The sequence below is a fragment of the Panthera uncia genome, chromosome A2 (assembly GCF_023721935.1).
Source record: "Panthera uncia isolate 11264 chromosome A2, Puncia_PCG_1.0, whole genome shotgun sequence".
NCBI lineage: Eukaryota > Metazoa > Chordata > Mammalia > Carnivora > Felidae > Panthera > Panthera uncia.
Window position 1 is genome coordinate 14,603,520 of NC_064816.1, and position 13,849 is coordinate 14,617,368.

At 53.1% G+C, this 13,849-nt stretch overlaps 1 protein-coding gene across 1 annotated transcript in view; it reads right to left on the reverse strand.

Moving 5' to 3' along the window:
• Positions 1 to 13,849, reverse strand: part of SLC6A20 (solute carrier family 6 member 20) — a 39,291-nt gene that overhangs the window by 24,012 nt on the left and 1,430 nt on the right. The window lies entirely within an intron of this gene.

Below are 13,849 nucleotides of genomic sequence, written 5' to 3' on the forward strand. Positions count from 1 at the left end.
CCATCCATCTATCCACCTACCAATGCACCCACTCAACCACCCACCCACCATCCAACCATCCATCCAGCTATCCAAGTATCCATCCACCCATCCACTTACCCCCCCATCTATCTACCCATTCACCCATCCACCCACCCACCCACCCACCCACCCATCCATCCACCCATCCAAGCATCCATCCACCACCCAACCATCCATCCACCCACCCACCCACCCGCCCACTCAACCATCCACCCACCATCCAACCATCCATCCATCCATCCATCCATTCACCATCCAACCATCCATCCATCCATCTACCCACCCATCCACCCATCCATCCATCCTTCTATCCTTTCTATCTTTCTCTTTCTCCATCCAGCCATTCATCCATCTATCTGTGATAACATGCAGACTTGTCAGTTAAAAAGTTTAAATACTTCCATCCTGGGTGGTAAACTGCCATTGTCCCAAGCCCCTTGAGTGCCTCCCTCAATGCCTCAGCTGCCCCCAGCCCCTCTGCCAGAAACCCTATTCCATCTTCTGTGGCAGTAACCAATGGCAGAAGCAGGGGCTTGGTGTCTATGTATGGGGAGACAAGCGGTCCTCAACAGACAGAGCCTAGGCCACCATCTCCTTTTACAGAGCACCTCCATTGTATGTGTGTCTGTTTTATACAGTGGCCCTCAGCTTAACATTTTGTTTTAATAAAGAGTACTATGGCTAACGCAAATTTAAAACCCACCGGTTCCTCGGGGCCGTCTGCAGATAAGAGCCTGTGGTTGATAGTACGGAGCCAGGGGGTGTGGATGGACTATGGAAGCCCTCCCCACTGCTGGCACCTGGACAGAGGCGGGCAGCCTGCTGGGGGCTCCCCACACCCCTGCCCTGCACAGCCCTGCCCAAAGCTTCTCCTGTGAGCCCCGCCCCTCCTTCCCTGAAGTCCTGCTCATCCCTCCCCCCTGCTCCCAGCAACTTGGCAGAGAACCCAGGAAAAGGTCCCAGAGGAGAAGAGGGCAGGACTCCTGATTAAAATAAAACCTGACATTACAGCTGCAGGGATTAAGGGCAGGTTACAGAAGGAACTGGTTCCAAAAGCGTATAGGTAAAGAATGAAATACGTATGCTTCCGTGAACATCGAATATTTACGAAAATGCCTCCGTCGCGCTTACGTGCTGCCCCGGGGCCTGCTTTCCTCCCCCGACCACAACACGACCATTTGTGTCACCCTCGTGTAGCTGTACGTCATCCCACTTGGAAAACACACCCAGATTCATTTCATTGGTCCTCGGACACTGGGCTGTAGCTAGGTCCCTGCTATCATGTAAAAAAAATTTGTTTTAAATGTTTTTATTTATTTTTGAAGGAGAGAGAGAGACAGAGCACGAGCGGGGAAAGACCAGAGAGAGAGGGAGACACAGAATCCGAAGCAGGTTCCAGGCTCCGAGCTGTCGGCACAGAGCCCGACGAGGGGCTTGAACTCATGAACCGTGAGATCATGACCTGAGCTGAAATCGGTCGCTTAACCGACTGAGCCACCCAGGTGCCCCGGGTCCCTGCCATCCTCAACAGAGCAGTGGGACCGAGCTTGGTCCACGTGTTCGGTTCTCTCCTCGGGATAGAGATCCCAGAAGGAGAGTGGCTGGCACCAGGGCCACGCAGAGATCAGGCAGAGTCAGCTCCCACCGTGGAGAGAAAGCCACGGCCGTGCGCGTGGGACCACCGGGCCTTGTCCTCCCTGCTCACACGGGGGCCTACGACAAGCGCTACCCTCTCACTTCTGGACTCTGCTCTGATGACTCTGCCAGGCCCCGCCCCCTTCCTGCCCCAGGGAAACGTGTTTGGACGTCTTACCAGGTGCCTCTCAGCAGCAGAGAGTCCAAGAGGCCGGCTGCTCTTGGACTGGAAGGGGGCTGCCACCTACAAACCCAGCAACATTCAAACCCTCAGTGGTTCTAAGAAAAAGCTCATTTTCCCCCAAGGCATTAAACAGTAACCACAGGAGGCCTGGCAAGGTCTTTGACAGGGCCGGGCTGATGGCCCAGTGCCCACGGGAAGCTGGAAATCCAAGGCCCGTGCCCAGGTGGTAGCATGGGGGCTCTTGAGGCCTGCCCATCGGTCATTTCCATTATCCATCCTCTGAGTAGCCAAACACAGTAGCCAGCGAATTTGCTCAGCCACTATTTTCTTAACGAGTGATGTCAGAACAACTGAACATCCACACGCAGAAAAAAACAGATCTCCACCCCCATCTCCCATTTTATACCTCCTCCCCCAAATCTCAAAATGGATCACAGACCTATGTGCACAGCTCAAAACTATAAAGCTTCTAGAAGATAGCCCAGGAGAACATCCCTGTGACCGTAAGGTGAGGCAAAGATCTCTCGGATACCACGTCGAAAGCACCGTCTATGAAAGCAAAGTATTGATGAGTTAGATCTCATTTTAAAACTGTGTTCCGTGAAAGGCACGGTTAAGAAAGTGAAAAAGGCAAGCTAAAAGGCTGGGAGGGACTTCTGCAAAACACGTGTCTGGAAAAGACTTGGTGTCTAGAATTTATAAAGGACTCTCAAAACTCAACAATGATGAAAAAGAAAAGAAGAAACCCGTTCAAAAAAGGTACAAAAAAATACACGCATGGCAAATTAGCCCACGAAAAGATGCTCAACACCAGCTTTTATTCTGAAAACGAGCAAATGTCAACCAAATGAGACGCCACCACATACCTCTTGGGATGAAATGGCTACAGTAAGAAAGGCTGAAAGCACAAAGTGCTGGCGAGGCCCCGGGGGGGAACACACCCGCGCATCGCTAGTGGAATGCAAAATGGTGTAGACACTGGAAAGCGGTTTGGCAGTTTCTTGGAAAGCTAAGCACTCACTCACCGGCCGTACAGCTCAGCAAGTTGACTCCAGTGTGTTTACTCTAGAAAAATGACAACGTACGCTCACACAAAAACCTGTATGTGAGCGTTTACAGCAGCTCCCTTCAGAGTTGTCGGAAACCGGAAACAACTTAATTGGCATCCAGTGGGCCAGTGGGTAAGTAAATTCTGGGACATCCACACGATGAAATACTACTCAGCCAGTACAAAGGAACAGACTACTAATTCCCGCAACAACATCGGAGACTCGGAGAAGCATTATGCCGAGTTAAAGACGTCAGATTCAACAGGCTACAGACTGGGGCGCCTGGGTTAAGCGGCCGACTTCAGCTCAGGTCATGATCTCACGGTCCGTGAGTTCGAGCCCCGTGTCGGGCTCTATGCTGACGGCTCAGAGCCTGGAGCCTGTTTCGGATTCTGTGTCTCCCTCTCTCTCTGACCCTCCCCCCGTTCATGCTCTGTCTCTGTCTCAAAAATAAATAAATGTTAAAAAAAGAAAAAAAAGGCTACAGGCTGTACGACTCCATTCATGTGACATTCTGGAAAAGGCAAGCCTGTGGGGACAGAAAACAGACCTGTGGCCGCGGGCCGTTGGGAATGGGAGGGCTGACAGTAAGGGGTGTTACTTGGTGGTGGGAATACAACCATACATTCATCAAAATTCATAAAACTACACCAACAAAAGCGTATTTTTCCGCACGTAAATATATCTCGCTAAGAGAAAAATCAGTTTTGTGATCGGTTTGAAAACGAGCCCACTAACCAACTCTCTTCCCACTGGAGTGCTCCCCATGCTCCTTTGATGTAAAACCTCTGAGGGGCACCTGGGTGGCTCAGTCGGTTAAGTGTCCGACTCTTGATCTCAGGGTTGTGAGTTCAAGCCCTGTGTTGGGCTCTGCATTGGGTGTGAAGCTTACTAAATTAAATTAGATTAAATTAGATTAAATTAAATTATAAAATAAAACCTCTGACACTGCCTTAGCATGAGGAGACCCTATCATCAGGGAGAGGCAAAGGCCTTCACTCCCGTGTGTCTGGATGGGGGGCACGTTGTGAGAGATTCAATATGGCCGCACACATTCCCTGAAGCTGCTCCTGTGAACGGATTCCTGTCTCCCCCGCCCGTGAATCTGGGCTGCTCTTGGGACCAGCTCTGTCCAACAGGAGGTGGGGGAAAGGACGCCATGATGGCTCCAGAGCCTGGGCCTCAGGACGCCTTATAGCCTCACCACCACCTCTTGGAGTGCGTGCCCTGAGGCTGACACGTTTGGAAGCCGGTCCAGGGGACCTGGGGATGAAAAGCCCCACTGGAGGAGAACCGAGGGCCCATCCATCTCAGCACCAAGCGTGCACGTGTGAGGGCTTTCCAGCTGCCAGTGGATGCCACCATGAGAGCCAGGCCTGATGAAGCCGGCAGACAACTTCCCAGGCACGCCCCCCCCCCCCTTTTTAACCTCTCCATACTTCATCGCGAAGCTCCTAAAAACAAGGACATTCTCTTGCGTGATCCCAGGGCAAGGAACAGAACAAGGAGGGCAACGTGGAAGCAACACGATTAATTTAATCTACAGACTTTATTGGAATTTGACCAACGACCCCACCCCTGCCCTCCCTCCGGTCTCACCATCACGCATGGCACCTAAGGTCACATCTCATCTGTCAGCTTCGACGGGACGGCCTCCCAGGCTCTCTTTGTCTCTCATGACCTTGACCCGTTGGACGGTACTAGCCAGTTATTTTTGTGGAACGTTCCCTCGCTTTGGGTTTTGGCAGGAACCCTGAAGCGATCTGGGTCTTTGTCCAGAGGCACGTGATGCTGCTTCGCCCCATTCCCGGCCAGGTTAACTTTGCTCACTTGGCCAAGGTGGGGTCTGCCAGGTATGTCTGGGGAAAGTTCCTGTGTGCCCCTTAGAAACGATTCCGTGTCTTGCCGGGAGATATTCTGAGATGAGGTAGCCATCCCATTGCCCACCAGACCTGTGCCCTCTAGATTTCGCTGGAATCTTGCCGGGAACAACAGTCCCACGTTGTTGGTTGCCGCTGGGCGACTTTCTAATTCCACCCTTCCTTCTAAGTCCTTAAGTTCTAGGGTGGCCTGTTGAGCCGAGATGGGTCACGACAAGCGGGTGGCCCGGCCCCGTGTGCGTCTGCACTACTCTGGGTGAGGTGGATGTTTACAGTCACTGAGGACACATATTCCGAGGATATAAAGACAGTTCTGAGCCTGGAGAACTCTTGCTCACGGCCAACTCCCCAGCACCCGCCACGATGTCTCGGCCGCAGTCCTCTTGGTGGTTTTCTCGCGTCCCCTCTACAGCTGCCCGCGACAACTTATTGTCAGATGAGCCCCTGCCCTCCCACTTGGGCAAACCGTCTTTGGCTTCTCCTCACACCTAGAATAACACCCGCACTCCCGCCCCCGGCCTCTGCGGCACAGGGCTGGTGGCCTCCCTCACGCCGCTGCAGCCACGGGGCCCTTCCTGTGGGGCCGGCCTCTGCACGCTCGCCCTGGCTGTTCCCTCAGCCTGGACCGCTCTCTCCCTTCTCTCATTTCTCTGCCGAACCTGCCTTCCTCAGAGGGGCCTTCCCGGTCTGCCTCAGTGACAACAGTCCCCACGCCACAGTGAGCCTTCAACCCCTCACCCCGCTGGACCTTCCTTCTGAGCAGTTACCCACGTGAAATTCTGCTGTGACTTTGACTACTTGGTGTCTGTCTCCCCTTAGCACGGATGTTCTTGCTCCCTGGTCTGTGCAGAACAGAGTGGCGCTGGGCAGAGAGCAGAGCACCGGGAATATTTGTTGGAGGCAGGACAGAATCCTTCAGGCCTCACCAGACCTTCCACGCACATCACTTCCTCCAGAAACCTTTGCAGGTCACCCAAAGGTAAGTGGGGTGCCCCCCTCACAGTCCCTGCTCACTGTCTACCGCTCTCTCCACCCCTACTTCCCCAAACAGCTTCCAAGTACAGATTCGGGGTCTGCCTGGCTCACAGTTGAATCTCCAGCCCCTAACAGGGCCGGATATGGAGTAGGGGGTCAGTAAGTGTTTGCTGAGTGACTGCTCGATGGTAAGTGGCTCTCTGATGGTGGTTCTACTTGGGTGGGCAATATGGGAAGCTATTACCAGAGAGAGTTGACAGGCCTGGTACAGTTCATCATGTTGCTAAAATTTCATCCAAGATTCCTCTGAACTCTCGCTTTATTTTGTGGCTGTGTTAATATAGACCTTGGGCAAGTCTATATTGGCCTGCACCTCCCTCAGAAAAGGCTGAGCCCTCGGAAGGAAGCCTTTGCACCTACGATAATACAACGTAGATCAAAAAAAAGGGCCACTCTAAGGCATCAGAGCAACTGTCTTCCTCTGAAATTGATTTGCCATGAGAAACAGAAGAAATGTGTTAGCAAATTTCTAGTACCTTCTCTTAGGAGAGCCAAGAGGACCCCGTGTTTATGGAACAGCATTGGACGATGATGAAGGATAATCTAAGAAGAAGAAGAAATGTCTGAAGACGAAAAACATACGGCAGGTGAATTCAAAGCCAATGGAGGCAATAAGCAGAAACAAACAAAAAACAAGCAAAAACAAAACAAAAAAACCCAACAAACAACAACAACAAAAAACCCCACAACCTTTAGAAATTACCCTGCAGCTCAAGGAGAAAGGAGAAAGTGGAAAGGACAGGCAATGAGGCACGGACCGCAAGCCCAAGCACTTCCTGTGTCTCTAGGGAGAACCAAGCAGGACAGAAGGCTGCCAAGACAGCATCCAGAACAGTAACAAATTCTACCAGACGCTTCTCTGGCTGCGTTCCTGAAAGGCCCCACTAGTCCCAGGTTAAAATAAATAAATAAATAAATAATTAAGTTTTGTGAGCTCTCGTGTCCTATGCACCAGGGGGCAAAAACGGTGGGCTGTCTGGAGGTCCGGAGACACAGGTCTGAGTGTTGCAGCCTGGAAGATTCGCTCCACGGAACACGACGGCCGTTCAGCCCCACCTGCAGCTGAGAAGTTAGACCTGACAGCGTGGCCAACTGTGGGAAGTTTATGCCCATCTCCCAGAATCCGAGGGAAAATCGGGCAGGGGGAGGAGAGAGGCACCCTGAGAGGAGAAGGGCACCCCGGGGGACAGAGCAGCCCTTTCTAGCAGGGTGGACGCCTGTCCCTCTCGCCAGGGAAGCCCACCCCCCTGGGGTGAGGGTTTCACCGCGTCGGGCAGCCCCCGCGGCCATTCGCAAGGACAAGTTGGCTGATATCTACAAAAAGTACTTCCCAGAAAGACCTCTGGTGCACCCTCCGGGGGGTCAAGAGCAGGCTCAAGACATTTGTAATCAGCAGAGGACATGGGGGAGGGTCTCTAGCTGGGCCTCTCCCCCTTCGTGCTAGGAGCCACACGGTCCCGAGGCACCACTGATGCAAATGTATTTCCCACCTAGACATACGGCTTGCAAGTTGTGCAAGATGAAGTTCCACACTGGAGAATGGGTACATAAGCTGCTCCGTATGTCCACGGACCCGCACGGAGCCGTTTTAAGTTCATAGCTTCAAAGAGTATCGAACGGTTTTGGAAATGATGGTCAGAGGTGAAGTAAAAAATAGCAAGACACTAGGGGTGCCTGGGTGGCTCAGTCGGTTGAGCGTCCGACTTTGGCTCAGGTCATGATCTCGCGGTCCGTGAGTTCGAGCCCCGCGTCGGGCTCTGTGCTGACAGCTCAGAGCCTGGAGCCTATTTCGGATTCTGTGTCTCCCTCTCTCTCTGACCCTCCCCCATTCATGCTCTGTCTCTCTCTGTCGCAAAAATAAATAGACGTTAAAAAAAATTAAAAAAAAAATAGCAAGACACTAAATTACATACAAAACATGCTCTTAATTTTTTTTAAAAAAAAACAACAAAGTAACGGCATGACCTTTGGGTACTGGAATTGGGGATGGTTTTGTATTTTCTTTCTTTGTATATTTCTCTAATTTTCCAAATGTTCTACCATGAACACGTATCACATTTGGGACCCCCCTCCCCCCAACACACACACACACGCGCGTATGTCCTTCTAGAACACGTTGCTGCTTATTTTTCTAATTATCACAGCCAGCGCCGTATCTGTTTGCTGCTCCCAAGAGGCTCACGACAAGAGAAAACCCTCTCTCTGTAGGACATTTATGTCCGCGAATCTCACTCTGGCCTTTGAGACCAACAAAGACCCCAACAAGCAGATGCAGCCACTTTCAGGGGACGGTTTGCTCAGATGCATGCTCTCTTCCTACTTGCACACCTTGGTCTCTACCAAACCACACGAGGACTTTTTAACCTGATTTTTTTTTTTTTCTTCTTGGGGTGTGTACGTGTTCAGTTTAAGGGGCACGGATCACACATCCCCAGGGGATGCTGAAGCTGCTGGCGTGGGGACCACACTTTGAGGAGCGCTGTCCTCTCCTCTGTGCCCCTCCACCCCAAGGCCTTCTCCTCCTCCTCATTGACCCCTTCCATCTTGGCTTTCCCCCAAAAGTTTGTTATTTGGAGTCGACACCAGTCAACTTTTGGGAAACGGAGAAGGAAGACACAAGTAAGAAAAATGAAAAGTACCCACCCCCCTCCCCCGCCCTTACCCTGCCTGATGCCTTGGTCTAAAACTTGCTCGTCTGCCCCCACCCCTCCTTGCCCACCCCCTGTGCCAGCATGGCCCCGGCCCCTGGCCCCGTCTCTGTAAACTATGGCTCTGAGGGTACCGCTCCCCACCTGAGATCCTGGTTCTGCTCCCCAAGGGAAGTTCTAACTTCCCAGTGAAGCTATTGAGGGTTCTTTGGTTTGGGTTCATGCTGGAACCTTCCTCGCCTTCCTCCTCTCCCCTCCCGCCTTTGCCCCGGCGCCCACCCCATACGTCCGGGCCACGTAGAGTTTCCAGCCATTCCCCTCGGATGCACACCCTTCTGTGTCTTTGGCACACGGGGGTTTCTTCTGCCTGGAAGGTTTTTGTCCCTCAAGCTACCTGATGCTCTCGGACTCCTCTGTCAAGGCCTAGATGAAATGCCACCACGGCCGGGAGCCTTCCTGGGTTCTCTCGGGCAGTGAGTCCTTCCTCGAGTCATTTCAGTGAAGCCTCCCAAAGAACCGTCTGCGGAAACTCTTGCTGCCCCCCGTGTGGAAGGGCCATTTCCATTAAGGGGGTGCCGCCCCCTTAAGGGCGATGACCACCTTTGTCCCTGGCTTGCAGCAGATACTCAATACTTGTTGAAGGACTGAAATTAATTCCTAGGACGTTTATATCGCTGAGCGCGTACTTCTCTATTCTCCTTCCTGTTTGGAACAGGATAGACGATGACGGTTCTCATCCCCGTGCACAGTAGGATCCCCTGGGGAGCTTTAAAACTAATGTTCAGGCCACACATGAGACCGGCTCAATCAGGCTCCGGGGAGGGACAGACGTCGGCGTGTTTCACAGCTCCCGGGTGATGCTAACGTGTAGACGGGCTTGAGGCTTCTCCACGGGCAGGTGGACACTGTATCTTGGCTGTTCCTCCCCACCGTGGGGGACGGGGGTGAGCCGTGTCTGAGCCCACGGTGCTGTGCACGGTAAGACATGGCTTTAGAGTCCCTTTTAACTGAGGGAGGAGGAGGTCTCCTGGACAGGATGAGGAGTACAGGGTACGCCCAGCAGAGGAAGGGCAGCAGACATTTGGGGGGAGGGCAGAGGCGCAGAGGGGGTTGGCCTGACAGCCATAAGAGGGCTTCCCCTGGGGACACTGCAGACAGCAGGTGCTGGGCCAGGCCCCCTCCTTGGTTGAGCGTCACAGCAGACCGTGCGGGAAAGTAAAGTGCCCTGAGTCACGGCGAGTCCGGGCCTGGGACCCCCATCTACCGCCGTCACTCCTGGCCTGCTCGGATCAGAAGATGAGACCCCGACGTGGGGGGCCTAGAGAGAGCCCTGGCTCGGACGCAGGAGTGGCCTGAGCCCCAGCTACACCTCCAGGAGCCCCCTTTTCTTCTCTGGACTTGTCCCCCACCTCTAAGTGGGGGTGACAGCACCGACCGCCGGAAACGCTTCGCATGCTGCTGTCTCCCGGGACACCGAGTCCCGAAACCCCAGCCCGGGGAACCAGACGTGGCTCCTCAAGGGACTCGCTGACCACACTGCCTCACTGCCGGAACCCAGCCTCGGGAGCCGATCTTGGAACCTTCATGTGTTCGACAGACGACAAAGCCCTGAAACTCAGCTTCCCGCCCCACGCGGGCACCCACATGCACGCACATACGTGTGGCTCGGTCCCAGGCCGGGCGTGGCCTGGAGGGCTGCGGCGGCAGGGGCGTGCGGGGCCGCTGGGGCCAGCTCACGCACGAGAGCCAGCTGCCCACATCTCTGCCACCGCCACCTGCTGGGACCTTACGTGGGGACATCACAGTGTGAAATCGGCCCTGGAGGGAGCGTTTGCACTGCGATTATCATCAAATGCTACACTTGAGGTCTTACTTCCTCCCCTCCCCTCCCCCCCACCCCGTCCCCGGCAGCTGATCAACATTTCCCAGCACCCCACTACCTGGCTCCCAGCCGCTGGTGGCCCTGGGGGGCACAGGAGCAACCCTGACCTTCGTCCAAGTTGTGCTCCGTGGCCCCACAGCATCCGTACCCCTTAGGCGCTGGTTAGAAAGGCAGATCCCGTCCCTGCATCACCGCAGGTCTGAGTCAGGGTCTCAGGGGGCAGGGGCCACAGACCTGCAGTTTATGGGGCTCCCCAGGGAGGCTACAGTTGGAGACACACAGCTCTAAGGACCAGAGAGGAGGGAAGGGAGGTGCAGGGGGGGGCATCGGGGGGACGTGGGACATCCAGTCTGGGTGTCATCCAACCACAACACAGGCAGGTGTCCTCCGATTTCTTCCTCTTCACGGTTCAAATATAATAGGGAGAAGACTTAGGGGAAAAACGTCCACGTTGCCACCAGCCACACCACTGTTCTCAGGCGTCCCCGTTTCTGCCGCGACTCGAGCGCCTTTACGTACAAATCAGGCGCTGGGGTATCTAGTTTCCCCACGGGTGTGCGCAGCGCGTTCGTGTCCCGGCTCCGTTCTGGAACCACGCGGTCTCCCACCCTGACACGGTCGCCGAGACCAGGGGACTCGCTCGAGGTGGGGTTTTGTGCTGTCTTTTACGTCTGCCAAGCGCCGGCGCGCTGAACGGCGGGGGTTGGTACCCGGAATGTAATCTTCTGAATTAACATTCCTCGTGCTGGGCCTGGCTTGGAAGGGCAGGACGGGAACAAGCCTCCGGGTCACAGGCACAGCCCCGTGGAAGGGCGCACGGACCCCTAATCCGTTTTATTCTGCGAAGTATTTCGGCACAGCCTGGCTCTGTAGTTCATAAACAAGCTCTTTGTTGGCGGGAGGCGGTGGGTCATTTAGAAGGAGGTTAAACGCTCCTCTGGAGCCTCTCATGAGGTGCTCGGCTTCCCTTTTAGCTTTAGGGAAGACAGTGGGTCTGCAAACGGCCTGGATTTGGGGCCACATATATCACCTATCAGCAGGTGACACTGCTGGGCAGGGCAAGGCTTGGGGAAAACTACCGGCAACCCCACCTCGCGTCTCCTGCGCTTTTCCCAACAGAGCTTGCTCATCCGTCCAACAAATACTCATCGGTGCCTCTTCTGACCCGGCTGCTTCACAGCGTGGGGCTGGGGGGAGACCGGGAAAGGGGGCTCCAGGCTAACGGCGGCTTCCCGGGGGGGGGGGGGGGAAATAACCTCGTGCAAAGTGTAGAGGCAGGGAATACCCATTCTCTGGACAGAGAAGTGGTCCAGAATAGTTGGCGGGACTAGAAAATGAACGGATGGCAGACGATGGGGTGGAAATAGGGGCCGGTGTCGGGTGACGAAGTCCTTACTGCGCCTGGATAAGCTGTTTCGTCTTTTATTCTGTAGACACTTATGCTTAAGGGGGTGCCACCGGCCCAGCCTGTACCTGCCCACCTCGGACGCCTCCAGCCGGCCACCCACCCGTCCTCTCCTCCGTGCCCACCCATCCATCAGCTGGCATTTATCTGTCCACCCATCCAGCCCAAGTACACTTTGTACCAGACCCAGGATTTCTTCTTCCCTTTTTTTTGTTTTTAATTTATTCATTTATTTTGAAAGAAAGAGAGAGAGAGCGAGAGAGGGGCAGAGAGGGAGAGGGACACGCAGAGAATCCCAAGTAGGCTCTGCTCTGCACTGTCAGCACAGAGCCCGACACGGGGCTCCAACCCATGAACCGTGAGATCATGACCTGAGCCGAAATCAAGAGTCAGAGGCTCAACCGACTGGGCCACCCAGGCGCCCCCAGGGTTTCTTCTTCTTTCCTTTTCTGGGTCCCGGAGGGCTTGAGGTGTCCCCAGCAACTCCCTCCATATATTCTGTTCCAGAACGACTCCAGCCTACCTGTGTTACCTGCAGACGATTCAGGGGACCGTGTTGTTATTAACAAGGAATTAAACAGTCATGTGACAGCAAGGCTCACCTGGGCCGATGGCTGGAAAACACGCAGCCAGGAAAGAGGTATCATGGCTGGGTGTGCCGAGCACAGCAGGACGAGGAAACCTCATGCTGACAATTCTTTGAAAAGTCAGTTATGAAGCTGTTCCAACATATGGCAACACAGGCCCTTCGAAGAATTTTAATGTATTTATGGCCTTCAAATGAATAAAGGAATCAGAGAAGGGCACCTGGGTGGCTCAGTCATTTGAGTGGCCGACTTCGGCTCAGGTCACGATCTCGCGGTCTGTGAGCTCGAGCCCCCGCGTCGGGCTCTGTGCTGACGGCTCAGAGCCTGGAGCCTGCTTCGGATTCTGTGTCTCCCTCTCTCTCTGACCCTCCCCTGTTCACACTCTGTCTCCCTCTCTCTCTCAAAAATAAAAAGTAAACGTTAAAAATGTTTTAAAAATTGTTTTAATTAAAAATAAATAAATAAGTAAACATTAAAAAATTTTAAAAAAGGAATCAAAGAGTTAAGATTCGCTATGTAAAAAAAAAACAACAAAACAACAACTCCATGGATTGACTTTTGTCAAGTTTTGGGTTTTTGTTTTTGTTTTGTTTTTGAACTGGTGGGGAAAGGGGAGGGGGAGCAGTGTTTTACGTCTTGGTCCTTCTTACATGGGTTACGTTTTGTGAATCCTTTGGTCTAACATCTCTTATTGTCCTTCATGGTGAAAAACATTTCTGATTATAGAAGGCATCACACACACACACACACACACACACACACACTCACATGCACACACACAGTACAAAGCAGAGAAAAATCACTCTGAGATAACTATTATTAATATTTTGGAGTGTTTTTTTTCCTCGTCTCTTTTCTTGGCATATTTTTAAACATAATTGAGATCATCCCTTTTACACAATATTGATTCTGACTTCCTCTCCTTCCACTGAATATGACAGGAGAAAACTTACACGAAAGTTCTGAAAACTCCTTCTTAGTGGCTGCAAAGAACACCATTCCATGGATGTTCCATAATTTACTGAACCAACCCCTTTAGTTGACAGCTCAGGAAGTTTCTTTTTTTCTTCTTCTTCTTTTTTTAAGTTTATTTATTTTTGAGTGAGAGAGAGAAAGAGAGAATCCCAAGCAGGCTCTGAGCTGTCAGCACAGAGCCCGATGCGGGGCTCAAACCCACAAACTGTGAGATCCTGACCTGAGCTGAAGTCGGCCGCTTAACCGACTGAGCCACCCAGGTGCCCCAAGGGCTTAGGAAGTTTCCAACATTTTACTCTTATTAAAAGATGGAGACCAGGGGCACGTGGGTGGCTCAGTCGGTTAAGCAACTGACCTTGGCTCAGGTCACGACCTTGCGATTCATGGGTTCGGGCCCAGCATCGGGCTCTGTGCTGACAGCTCGGAGCCTGGAGCTTGCTTCGGATTCTGTGTCTTCCTCTCTCTCTGCCCCTCCCCCACTTGTGCTCTGTCTCTGTCTCTGTCTCTCTCTCAAAAATAAATAAAATGTAAAAAAAAAAAAAAAAAAA